Raw genomic sequence first — 12,030 nt, forward strand, 5'->3', positions numbered from 1 at the left:
ATTAGTGCAGACAGTGGCAGCTGGGAGTTAAACATCTATTTAACTCTAGTGATTATTAAAGTTCAGTCATACCAGTCAGTTATTAAGTAATTAAGCACTGGAATTCCCTGTTTGCATATATGAGGATACTGAATATAATAAAAGCCCCCGATAAATGCTGATGCATATCTTTAGCTGTCTTGCATATCACAGACATCAGACATGCAAGCGGTTTGTTTATCCAAGCTTTACATCAGTGGGTCTGAAACTTTTTTTACTCCAACGTACAGGACAGTATTCAAATACCTTCATATCTAAGCTGATATATACCTCTGTTCCTTATTTTGAAATAAACTCAAAATATGATGTCAGTTTAATGTTATACATGTTTATTTTTAGTGTCTTATTTCAGCATTTTAATGAAGATTATGTAAATATAGCTAAACTAAATGATTTTAAGGCTTATTGGGGCCCCCTGGAGCTTTAGCTGAGGACCCATAATGGGGCCCCTGGCCAACCATTACTTTAGATGAGATTCTTGAAGAGAAAAAATGAAAAGAAAAGGTTTTAGAATATCTTTGTGGTGCACAAATATTGTAAATATATATAAAAGATTTTTTCTAAAACTTGAAAACATTTCATTATGCCTTCTTCAATTATTTATGATACATTCAGATTATTCTTACTTATATTTTGTGTTACCTACTGTGCCTAGTTTCCGATCTTAATACTTTATTAAACACAATTTTAAACCATGAAAATCCATCATGAAATATTATTTAATTTAAAAATGATAATCTAATGATTGAGAAATCACAAACAGTTTTCATATTTCTTGTGTGAAAATGTAATTTTTTTTCATTCTTATGCAAATTGCTGTCATTTCCACCAACAATTTCCAGTTTCTTCGAGAGTTAGTATACTTGGATAACCTTCCAGGCAACAGTGTAATGGAAGAGCTTGAACTGAAAGTTAAGATGTGTTAAAATGAAGAAAAATCTAGATAAATATTATGTATGAGCAGAATATTTAGATTTTGTGTCATATCTGAGTATTCAAGTATGCAAAACTGTGAAATTATTATTATTATTATTATTATTTGTCTTTAGAAAGCTATGGAGCTGGCTTATAAAATAATAATAAATAATATATATATATATATATATATATATATACACTTCCACCACAGACTGCCACCAAACACAATATATCAACTGAGATATGGTAAAAAAAATTCATTCATTCATAAATATAAACATTTTGAGAAGTATGTAGGACAAAAGACAAAAAAGTGAGTTTAAAGTGAGTCCAGAGGGCCAAAAGCACTTATGATTGATGAAACACCCTACTTGGCATGAGGAAAACAAAGTGTGCATACTATAATATACAAGAGCAGACTTCAGTGTTGCCCAGAGTATTTCTTTAGTGCTCTTCGGAGAGTCTATTTTCCAAACCACAACGTGGGAATGTGCAGCATCACATGTGATGGCATCCCCACCCTCAGGCTTCCTGAAGAGGTCTGCCTTCATACCACTAATAGAACACAAATACACACGCTCACACAGTGCTGAGTGCTGGCTTTGTGTTGCTGTCACATGCAATTTACAATATGGGACCTGCAGGTCTGTACTCTTCCTGTATGAATCTGCTCCAGGCTGCCGGGGAAAGAGAAAGAGAGAAAAAGAGAGGGATGAGGAGGAGGAGGAGGAGGAGGAGGGGGAACGAGGCACTCTGCCATCTGGGTTCTGCTTTCACTGGATGCAGTCTCCATGGTAACATCGTTCTCTCATGCAATCAAATCAAGGAATGTGATCAAGCCTGGCCCACCCCCTTAAGCACAAATGCAGTTGTTGCTTTTATCAATTAAGTCACGCCCCCATCAGTTTGTCTCCACCCATTCTAACCGTCAGGTTGGTACATAGTGATGAATTGAACTCAATTTGTCACTAGATGTCAAGGATACTAATTTAAAAGGCTGAGACTTTGTAGTCCAAGATGTCACCATGTGTTTTTATCCTTAGGTTGACATAAAGGATATTTTTAGCTTGTCTTGGAAGACTGAGGTGATTTAAGTGGCTCATGTTGCCCAGGCTGGAATTTCAGCACTGTTATTTTTCCATTCTGCTCTGCTGGGTCTTATTGTATGTCCTGTGTAGTGAATATCCTCTGTAGTCATTAATCTTCATTAGCTCTTGTGCAGTTAAACAGTCATTATCTTGTCCCCTGATTCTTCACTCATCATGTTCTTCCCTGCTATCTCTTCTTTTCCCCTAATTTCCCCTCATTGTGCATTACAGTGTTGAGAAACCAAACAAAAGGGCTTGGGATTTGCCTGCAGAAAGAAATGCTATCTGCAGTTTCATCACACATGAGAGTCATTGGTTTTCTTGACATTAGCGTCTCAGATCTGAACTCTTGAGGACTTACTCTTAGAGATCATGAACATGTGACACATACTTATTATAAATTATATTTGTTATATATATTGTATACTTGATATAAATTATATTTGTGATGAATTTATGCATCAAATTTTGCAATAATATTCTTAAAATGTGTTAAATGTGAAGTTTACTTTGTAAAAAAAAAAAACATTTATAAGCCCAAACATAGTGTCCCAGATTTGAGCATGAGCTGTCCCACATTAGAATATCCACAGATTCTAAAACGATTTGGCACAAGGAGCACGAATATATGTGTCATTTCAGTTCACCAGTAGCACTTCAACGGACTAAAACACACACACACACACACACACACAAACACACACACACACACACACACACACACACACAATTATGTTTTAAACGCGTGGTTTTGGCGAGTAACCTTGTAAACGTAGTCTTAAATTAGTTATAAACTCTTAAATGACTGTAAAGAGTTTAGAGAAAATCAGATAGGCCTATGTGTGAGATCTGCATCAGGTTTTAAAGAGACAGCGCTGATTTTAAAGTGAAACCTGCTGAAGTCTGTCATCGATGTAAATCAAAGAACAAAAGAGAAAGAGAAATCCTCGGACTGTTCTAGTAGCTGATTAACTTTTTTTTAGCTTGAATAAAGATTAATATATATAGTTTATGCATATGTAATATAGTTTATGTGAATATTGTTTTTAAATCACTTAAATTAAAAGTTGTTATATATTTCAGAGCATATTAAATGTTAAAAATAATGGCTTTCCATTATACTGTAATGCTGAATGTCTAGAATTAATAGGTAAAATCGAGGGAGAATGCACCAACAGGACAAATTAAAACATAAATATGTTTAGTTATTGTAGTAGTAATAAATACCTGTTTTTGCAAAAAGAGTTTCATGGCCAGTAAAAAAAAATTTGGCCAGTAAATGTGATCATGTCACGGCCATTGGCAGGTGTGGCAAAAAGTTTGCTTTAGGCCCTATATATATTAATTTTATATTAATTATGTTCTTTTGAACTTTCTATTAATCAAAAAAATCCTTAAAAATGCTTCTTGAGCACCAAATCACTGTATTAAAATTATTTCTGTAGGATCATATGACCCTGAAGACAAGAGTAGTTTTTGTTTTAAAGTAAACTTGCTGTCCACAACATATATAGCCTCTTTTTCGAAGTGAAATGTTCCATCTGAAAGTTAATTGTAAAAGCTGACCATTTTCATTCCAGAATAGAGTCCAAACAAATGTGAGTTTGATAAAACAACATCTAATTAGTTATTCAGCTACTGGTGATCATTATCCAATAGCCTGTGTGGCCCACGTGACATCAGCAGAAGATGAAAGTCGTTTCAGAGGGAAGCGTGACTAGATTTTCATTTAATATTGAAAGACAAATTAGACTATATAAATAATTATTAACAGTAACATCAGAAACATGCATTAACAAAATACATTTCAGATACATATTGACTTGTTTATATAGTTTGGCTTTAAAGAAATATGGAATATATATATATATATATATATATATATATATATATATTTTTTTTTTTTTTTTTTTTTTTTTTGGGGAGTTTATGTGATACAGTGGGAACCCTTAGAAAGAGTAAGAGAGATACCTCTGTATCTAAAGGATGGGTTCTCTCTCTGCCATTTTCCTGTTGCCTTGCACCTTCACCCAAAGCATTGGTTTGGCACATCCCCACCTCCCTTCCTTTCAGCCAATACCCTTCCACTATCTACATTTCCCTTCCTTCCTCATCAGTCTCTCTCTCTCTCTCTTCTCTCACACACACATTATACACCCTCGCCTGCTCACACCCTGCTGCTGCTGCCGCTGCTTCTCTCCCTTCTGCTTGTCTGGATTTGCTCTTTTAATCTCGCTGTATCTTCTTCTATGGGATGAGGGGCTGTAAGGCTGGACGGGGCTGTGCTTGGATGCTTCGCTAACACCTCTCCGTATCTTTTTCTCTCTGTTTCTGTCAGCTGCGAGAACTCACGTGAGTACGGCTTCAGGGAGCTCCCCCCTTATCCTTCATTCTTTCTCTTTTGTGCTTTCCTTCTCTTCGTTAACCTCTCCATCCATCTCGTGGGTTTAATCACACTGTCGTTCACGCAGCTTTTAGAAGGACTGTCTGTGATGAATAATTCACTGCAGTGTCTGGCCTCTCCCTTACAGTCAACTGGGCATCTCTGACACACGCATGTAAAAACACACACATGAGTGAATGTACATAATCACAAACACCCGCTGGGCTTTCAGCGCTTATGTAAAACAGCAGTGCTTGTGTGCTGAGAAATGCATAGATGATGTGCATGTGAGTGTGTGTGTAAACACAAGTATGTTAGCTGTCTCCTGTGACGTGTGTGTTCAGTCTGCTTTGCTTGCACTGATTCGGGTCACGCAGGGGAAAACATTGAGATTTTAATTGGATGGCTTTATTTTGAATTCATGATTCAAATCATGATGAGTGTATTTTGTATCACAGCAGCTTCCTGTCCCTTAGCAATGATAGGAAGTGGCTGAAGACTGAAGATGTGTGATACATTTTAATGATCCAGCAACTGATCTTCTGATGCATCCAAGAGTAAAACCGTTTTGTTTTTCACCATTTACTGATGAATGCTGTACCCTGTTATTGTGACATGGTGTTACAGTCATTGTAATCATCCAAGCAGGCAGCCATAGATAATGTAATAATGACAACATAAGAGCACAGTCAAGGGGCAGGACGGTTGACACTCATTATAATATAGACTACTTAAATACAGCTGTTGATGTGCTATAAATGTTTTCTGTCTGTAATTATTTTAATTAGCAAAAAAAGGATTGCTTTTTATAGTTCAAGACAATTATCGGAATTCTCAAACAGGATACATTTTTATTGAGAAATGTTATATATATATATATATATATATATATATATATATATATATATATATATATATATATATATATATATATATATATAATATTTTTTTATTTAGATTTTAAATTAGCTTTTTGTATTTGCAGTTTCCATTTTAATAGTAGCTTATTGAATTGTATTTTTTTTAAGTTTTATTTTTTTATATTTCTGTAATTTACTTTTAGTTCATTTTAATAAATGTATACTTCAAACGGTTTTATTCTAATTGTCATAATAAATAAAAAATACATATTCTTTCGTAATATGTTCACATTTTATAATACCATTTTAAATTAAATGATTTGAATAGATTTCATTGTAATTACCAATTAGACAACAGATAACATAAGAGTAATGATATTTACAATTATTATATAATTTAAATCATTTAATCATTTATTTATTTATTTTTTAAGAATCTCTAGAGAGATGAATTAGACTTTACCAAATGTCTCCATTTGATCTCCATGTAATCTCCTTTCATTCTAGGAGAAACAACCGAGATACAAAGATCTCATTTGTGATTTTGCTTTCACACCGGCCATTTCTTAGATATTAACATTCAATATATATGACACACTTTGTACATAACAAATTCACAAACATTAAGATTCACAGTTTGCTGTTGGGCACCTAAAATAAAGTGGGACCTCCTCTCTGTATCAACTCTGTGGTCCAATAAAATCTGTAAGAAGAACATGAACAGGTGAATGGCACTTAAAATGCTTTTATGTGTACGTGTGTGTTGAAGAGTGAAACTTGTTAGAACGAAGAACTCGCAGTATGTCCAGCTGGCATTGACATAATGGCTCCTGAGAAAACTTATTAAGACTCAACATCTCCTTTAGAGTTAAAAGTCAAGTATGGCTTACAAATCTTGTCTTTGTTGTCACAATCATCAGTTTTGGATCCATATAAACACGGTAGGGTGAAATTCTGAAGCAATCATCAGGCTTTTTGTCCAAAACCAAATAAAATGCTTTTCCAGAGTGATTTTACACTAACACTTCCCTTGATTGGTGCTGGGAGGTCAAACAGAGACTGACAATCTCACAAATAGCATTCAACATCCTTTGGTTGGAGATTATGATGGGTGGAAGGGCAGTGAGATGGAGCTCAGCTGACAGATGTCTCTGCTTTAGTGTATTGACACGAATTGCCATCCATGGCCATTGTTCATGTATTTGTGTGTTCTTGTGCTATTTCCCTTAGGATCACACTGAATGCCTTTCCAGTGACTTACAACACTTATTGTGATAGTTATGGCTTTCTGAGTGGCCATTGCTCTACCTAACCATTCCCTTTGGGGGATTCTTCTGTGTTTTTGTTTGTGCGTTTGTCTGAGCGAGAGTTATTTACTTGTGATGTGAGTTTGGTCTGCTGGGTGTGATGCATTTGTGGTTTTGTTAATATGGTCAACAGAACCAGTTTAGCTCATTCAACCTGGCTTATAGGCACCCAATTGGGCATTCCAGTTCATAAACGCACTTAAATGCACAGCTAGTTCGATGTGACATTCAAAATCATGATACAAACAGTTTCTATTTACAAGCCTTTGCTGAGTCTTGTCTCTGCTTGTACCTAAAATATGTACACTTTCTTTGTTCTTATGCAAAATGGAAACAGTTGTGCTTCATGACGCCTATTGACAATCAGTCTTAGTTAATTGTAGCAGGTATTATTTTAGCTTTCTTTCGTCAGGCACATTATTATGCGAGTGACAATTAATATGAAACATCTTATGTTAATGATGCCTATGTGATCACACAGACTTGTATAATGTATAGCAGTTTAATATGCAGACGTCGCTCTCTGAGCTAGTAGTTTGATTGACAGGGACAAAAGAGGTCAGCGTTCATGTGAAGCAGCATGAGAAAAGAGAGTCCCATTGCCACTTGAGCAATGCATGGATGTGTTTACATTATGTGTGTGTGTGAGTGTGATGTGATGTGATCAAGCGTGCTGTAATGTGATAAAACGAGCATGGTAAAATGCACATCCTCTACAAAACAATCGTTTAAAGCGTTCTCAAGTCATCTTACTTCTCCGCAGGCTTGTTGGGGTTTATTTTGAATCTGAATTATTCCTGAGAGTTCAGGGTGTTGTGTTATTTCTGTCAGTGTGAGGGGTCTTAGAGAGAATTAGTCTTTCTTGGCTTGGTTACGGATACTGCTGACCGTTGTTCGTTGATTATGAAGGCGTTTCTGAGAAAGAGGAAAATGGGGGAAGGAGGAATTAATGAAGGGTCAGGAGAGCTTCAAAAATGCTGCCACACTCAACAGGAATATAGTGATGGTAAGATTTGTTGAATAAACGATCAATTTTGTTAGCACAACTGCTTTGCTAATTCACTGCATTTATGGATTTGGAATATATGCTTTTAAGTGTTCAAAGTATATAATTTCATTAGTTCATGCATTCCCTTGGAGTCGAACGTTTGAACTAAAGGCGCATAAAATTAAATCAATTGAACATGAAACCACATTTGTAATGACCAGATTTTTCTTGCATAATGTAATGCATTTCCATCTTAAAAAGTGGTGTAGAACCTACCCATTGAGAATCAATTGGATTTGTGCTACTGCAAAAATGAAGGCAGTCCTGAATGAGAGTTCTGTAATAATATTCTCTAAATAGCTTTTGGTTGATTGGTTAATATATTCAAATATTAGTATTAAATATTAGACTATAGCCTATTGATGTCTATGGAATAGGAAACTCATTTAAATTAATTTTGCTTTGGACAAAAGATTGCAAAGGCAATACATTTTGATTTCTAAAACAGTCTTATTGATCATAATAAGAATGATTCATCCATGCATATTTAATATTTTAAAGGGGTCATATGACACGATTTCATGGTTTCCTTTGTCTTTGGAGTGTTACATGCTGTTCGTGCATATTTAAAACCTGTAAAGATTAAAGTCTCAAACCTAAAGAGATATTCTTTATAAAAGTTACCCACACTCCTCAGGAAAACCAGCTTTAATTCGCTTACTTAAAGTTGTCTCAGCGTTTGAAAACAGAAAATATTTCATAATTAAAATATTTAACATTATGAAGCATATTAATGGGACGTATCGTGTAATGCCCTTGGCAGGGGTTTATTATTCTTTGTTTGCTCTGTTTTTTTGTTTTGTTCGTTTTTTTTTATGGATGCATCAGAGCCCTCCAGAACCGCAGCCCCTCTGAACTCTCAGGGGTCTGGTCCTCTACTCACTATTCAGAGAACACTTGTTCAGCCCTGAACCACAGAATGAGGACACTTTTGCATAATTTATACTTCTAAACTGATAAACATACTGTATAAGTGAGTTTTTCCACTGAAACGCCAGAGGCTGATCCGCAGAGTGACTCACACCTATCTGCGAAAAGCACATGTGCATTAGCTTTGTTAAAACTCTCCACTTTACATATGGCAAGTGCTTTATTAAACGGAGAAGTCTTTGACCTGTTTGTTGGTAGTGTTTATATGCTTAAGGCAGTAAGTGTTCTTAAATATCTCCTCTGAAAACACACATGCTCAAAAAAAAAAAAAAAACTTTAGTTATTTGAAGGATCAGATTATTTCTGATCCATCTCGTGTACCCAGCTATGCATGCATTCCCTCCAGAAATATTCCCACAGTACAGAGAGAAAGATAGGAAATTATTAGGACAGGTGAATGAGCTATTCATGGTCTACTGTCAGGACCAGGTCTAATTAAAGGAATAGTTCACCCAAAAATGAAAATTACCCCATGATTTACTCACCCACAAGCCATCCTAGATGTAAATGACTTTCCTCTTTCAGACAAATACATTCATAGACACATAAAAAAAAAAAAAAACTTCCAGGCTCTTCCAAGCTTTATAATGGCAGTGAAAGGGGGCAAGATTTTGAAGCCCAGAAAAGTGCATCCATCCACCATAAAAAGTACTCCACACATCTTTGGGTAGTTAATAAATGCCTTCTGATGGGAAGTGATTCGTTTGTGTAAGATATTCATGTTTGTGAAAAACATCCATATTTAATACTTTATATTTCATATGTTTATTTTATAAACTGTCATTTCTAGCTTCCACTAACTTTCAAAAGAGAGTGGCGTTCCAGCGGATGAGAATATGTTAGCTTCACGAGAACCAAGTTTTGTTTATAGCAAAGGAATACCAGTCTCCTCTTGGCTAATAATGAAATCCTTTAAAATTGTTCTTTACAAATCCCCGTTCTGTACTTGATTTGTGACCGGTGGTTTGTTTTGCTCTCTCCTCTGCTTATTGACACTCCATCAGCCCACGTCAAGTTCTTATTGATCCTTTGTTGTGACGGATACTTGATGACTGAAGTGGAGTTTTCTCACCTCACTCTATATTCGACAAGGGAAGTTCTGATTAATCCTGTAACAACAACAACAAAAAAATATTTTTTTTTTTCATCTATAAAGATAACAGAAGGTAAGGATTCAAGAAGATACTTCAATAGTCAGTATGTTTTTTGTACTTTCTGTCTTAAAATCAATACATCTATCTTCACATTCTATTTACATTACATTCATTTTGAATAGAATTTTTTTTATTATTCTTTGTTTTTTCTTCAATTTTTGTTATAATTTTGAAACATTAATCCATTAATAAAAATTAGTCTCAACTGAAAATGCTTTAAACTCTACATATTCATAAACTCATTATTTAATAATAATAATAAATCTACATATTTAAATAAAGTGGTGGCCAAAACTGTTAGAACACTTGGCAAATTTAAGAGGTTTCTGTTGTTTTTGTTGAATTAGCCATTACAATGCTCATAAAACGAACTATTGCCAGAACTACCTGCTATGGAAGGCATCTGCTGGAATACTGAAAATGATGAACCGGGCCCCTTAAAGTCCAGACCTCAACCCCATCAAGACAAATTTGAGGCGAGTAACTAGAGTAATAAAGCTGCATTTGTGTCCATGGTTTATTGCCTGAGCTATAAATGAGAAACCACAAAGCAAAAAAAATCCCTCTAGGGTGACACCAGCTTGTGAATGTAAGAATTAAAACAGTGGAGCTCTGAATCCCAAATCTGTGTAATGACCACTGCAAGACTGTGAAATAAGTAGAGCAAGATCTTTCTCTTTCTGTTGGATCCCACTCTTTCTCTCTGCCCTGCGGTCTCCTGACAGCATTCTGTTGATTCATGTTTCCTGCGGCATGATAGCTCTCCCTCTCTGCAATTGCAATGACATGCTGGATTACATAACTGGACACAGTAACAGGACATTGCCTGGGGGCTCCATCTGAGCCGAGTGGACTAGACATAGTGTCTTATTGCACTTTAAGTAAAGATTAAATAATGCGATCGATCATCAGGAAACTTTAATTAGCTTCACTGTTTGTGTTGTGTTTGAGCGCTCCATATGTCTGGTTATTGCACAGATGATACACTGAAAATATTTGAAGATAATATTTGGAAATGAATCCCTCCAATTAAGTGGAATGACTGACTAAATTTGATGGAGTTTAACTGGAATGATTGGAATTGCATTAATGTAATTTTCCCACAGCACTATCCCACAGTTCCCTGCTGTTTGACCAACTTCCAGGGAAGCAGCCTGCTGCTGACCCTGTGTTTTGCTGTTGTCTCGTAGTGTTTTTGTGTTTTATTCGATTTATTTGTTGTTTAGGAATGAATGTATTAATTATTTGATGTGTTATGTGTATTGTATTGATATGTGAATTGTAGTGTTATTGTTGTATGTAAGCTAGACCTAAGACCAATTTTCAGCCAAGGCTGAACAATAAAATAACTAACTAACTAACTAACTAACTACCTAACTAGGCACAGCCATTTACTGATCTACTGGACAGTGCAAAACCCTGACAGATTATATTATCCCTGCTTAGTAAGTGCAGTGGAAATGCATTTAAGATTTCAATTGGATGTTTCTGATGATCTGGTTGAACAAAATTCCAGCCCCTTTTAAAGTAAGTTCTAGGTGCCTCTACATAGAAGCGATATTTATCATGTAAGCCCAGATCATCAACCGCAAAACGGTTACAAAGATCACAAATATGCAAACAGGTCTTTAATTTCCCTTTTACAGAAGTTACAGCATGTACTGTCCAATATACAAAAATAAAAAATAAAAAATGAAACAAAAAGAAGGTCTTCAGTTGTGCCTGTTGTGTTGGTGCAAGTTTGGGGCAGTGGCGTCAGTCAGATGTGAGGGTGTGTTATCTGAAAACCAGCCGCCGTTGGAGAAATCAGACAGTCAATCCCTCCAGATTAATGACAGTTCATGTTTTCTGCTGATGGATTAAAAATGGAATTCACTCACAATGTATTTTTAAATCTCTTTTTAAACAAATAAATAATTAAATTCATAAATATGCAAAAGTATATCTATTAGGTAGAAGAATAAGCCTTTATACGTGGATAAAATAGAGTTTATTCTCTCATGAATCAGAGGCATTGCAATTCATAATCCTGCAATCTGAAGTCACTCCACCCAGATGTAATGACATCATGTTTTATATAACCATCACACCTAGCAATTGTTTTATGACTTTACATGTCATTCAGTTCACAAGCAAGCAAAAGTAGGGCAATGTCCTGAGCTAAACCAAGATTAACATTAATTTTGATGATTTTGTCACGTTAAAATAGTTTAACAATAAAGGGAATACACTGTAAATGATCTTGCAGAAATGAAACATCCCACACGTATTTGGATTCAATCACTTAAAAGTAGCAGCTTTAT

At 35.3% G+C, this 12,030-nt stretch overlaps 1 protein-coding gene across 2 annotated transcripts in view; it reads left to right on the top strand.

Annotated features, from left to right (window-relative positions):
• LOC113109844 (tripartite motif-containing protein 3-like) overlaps positions 1-12,030 on the top strand; it is a 29,944-nt gene that overhangs the window by 1,872 nt on the left and 16,042 nt on the right. The window contains exon 1 of one of the 2 annotated variants that reach the window (XM_026273639.1): positions 4,256-4,397. The exons of the other annotated variant lie outside the window; for it this stretch is intronic. The gene's annotated coding sequence lies outside the window, so the exon portion shown is untranslated. Of the gene's footprint in view, positions 1-4,255; positions 4,398-12,030 lie in introns of those variants that run through there. 2 annotated transcript variants of the gene reach the window in all.

Source organism: Carassius auratus, chromosome 10 (assembly GCF_003368295.1).
Source record: "Carassius auratus strain Wakin chromosome 10, ASM336829v1, whole genome shotgun sequence".
Lineage (NCBI taxonomy): Eukaryota > Metazoa > Chordata > Actinopteri > Cypriniformes > Cyprinidae > Carassius > Carassius auratus.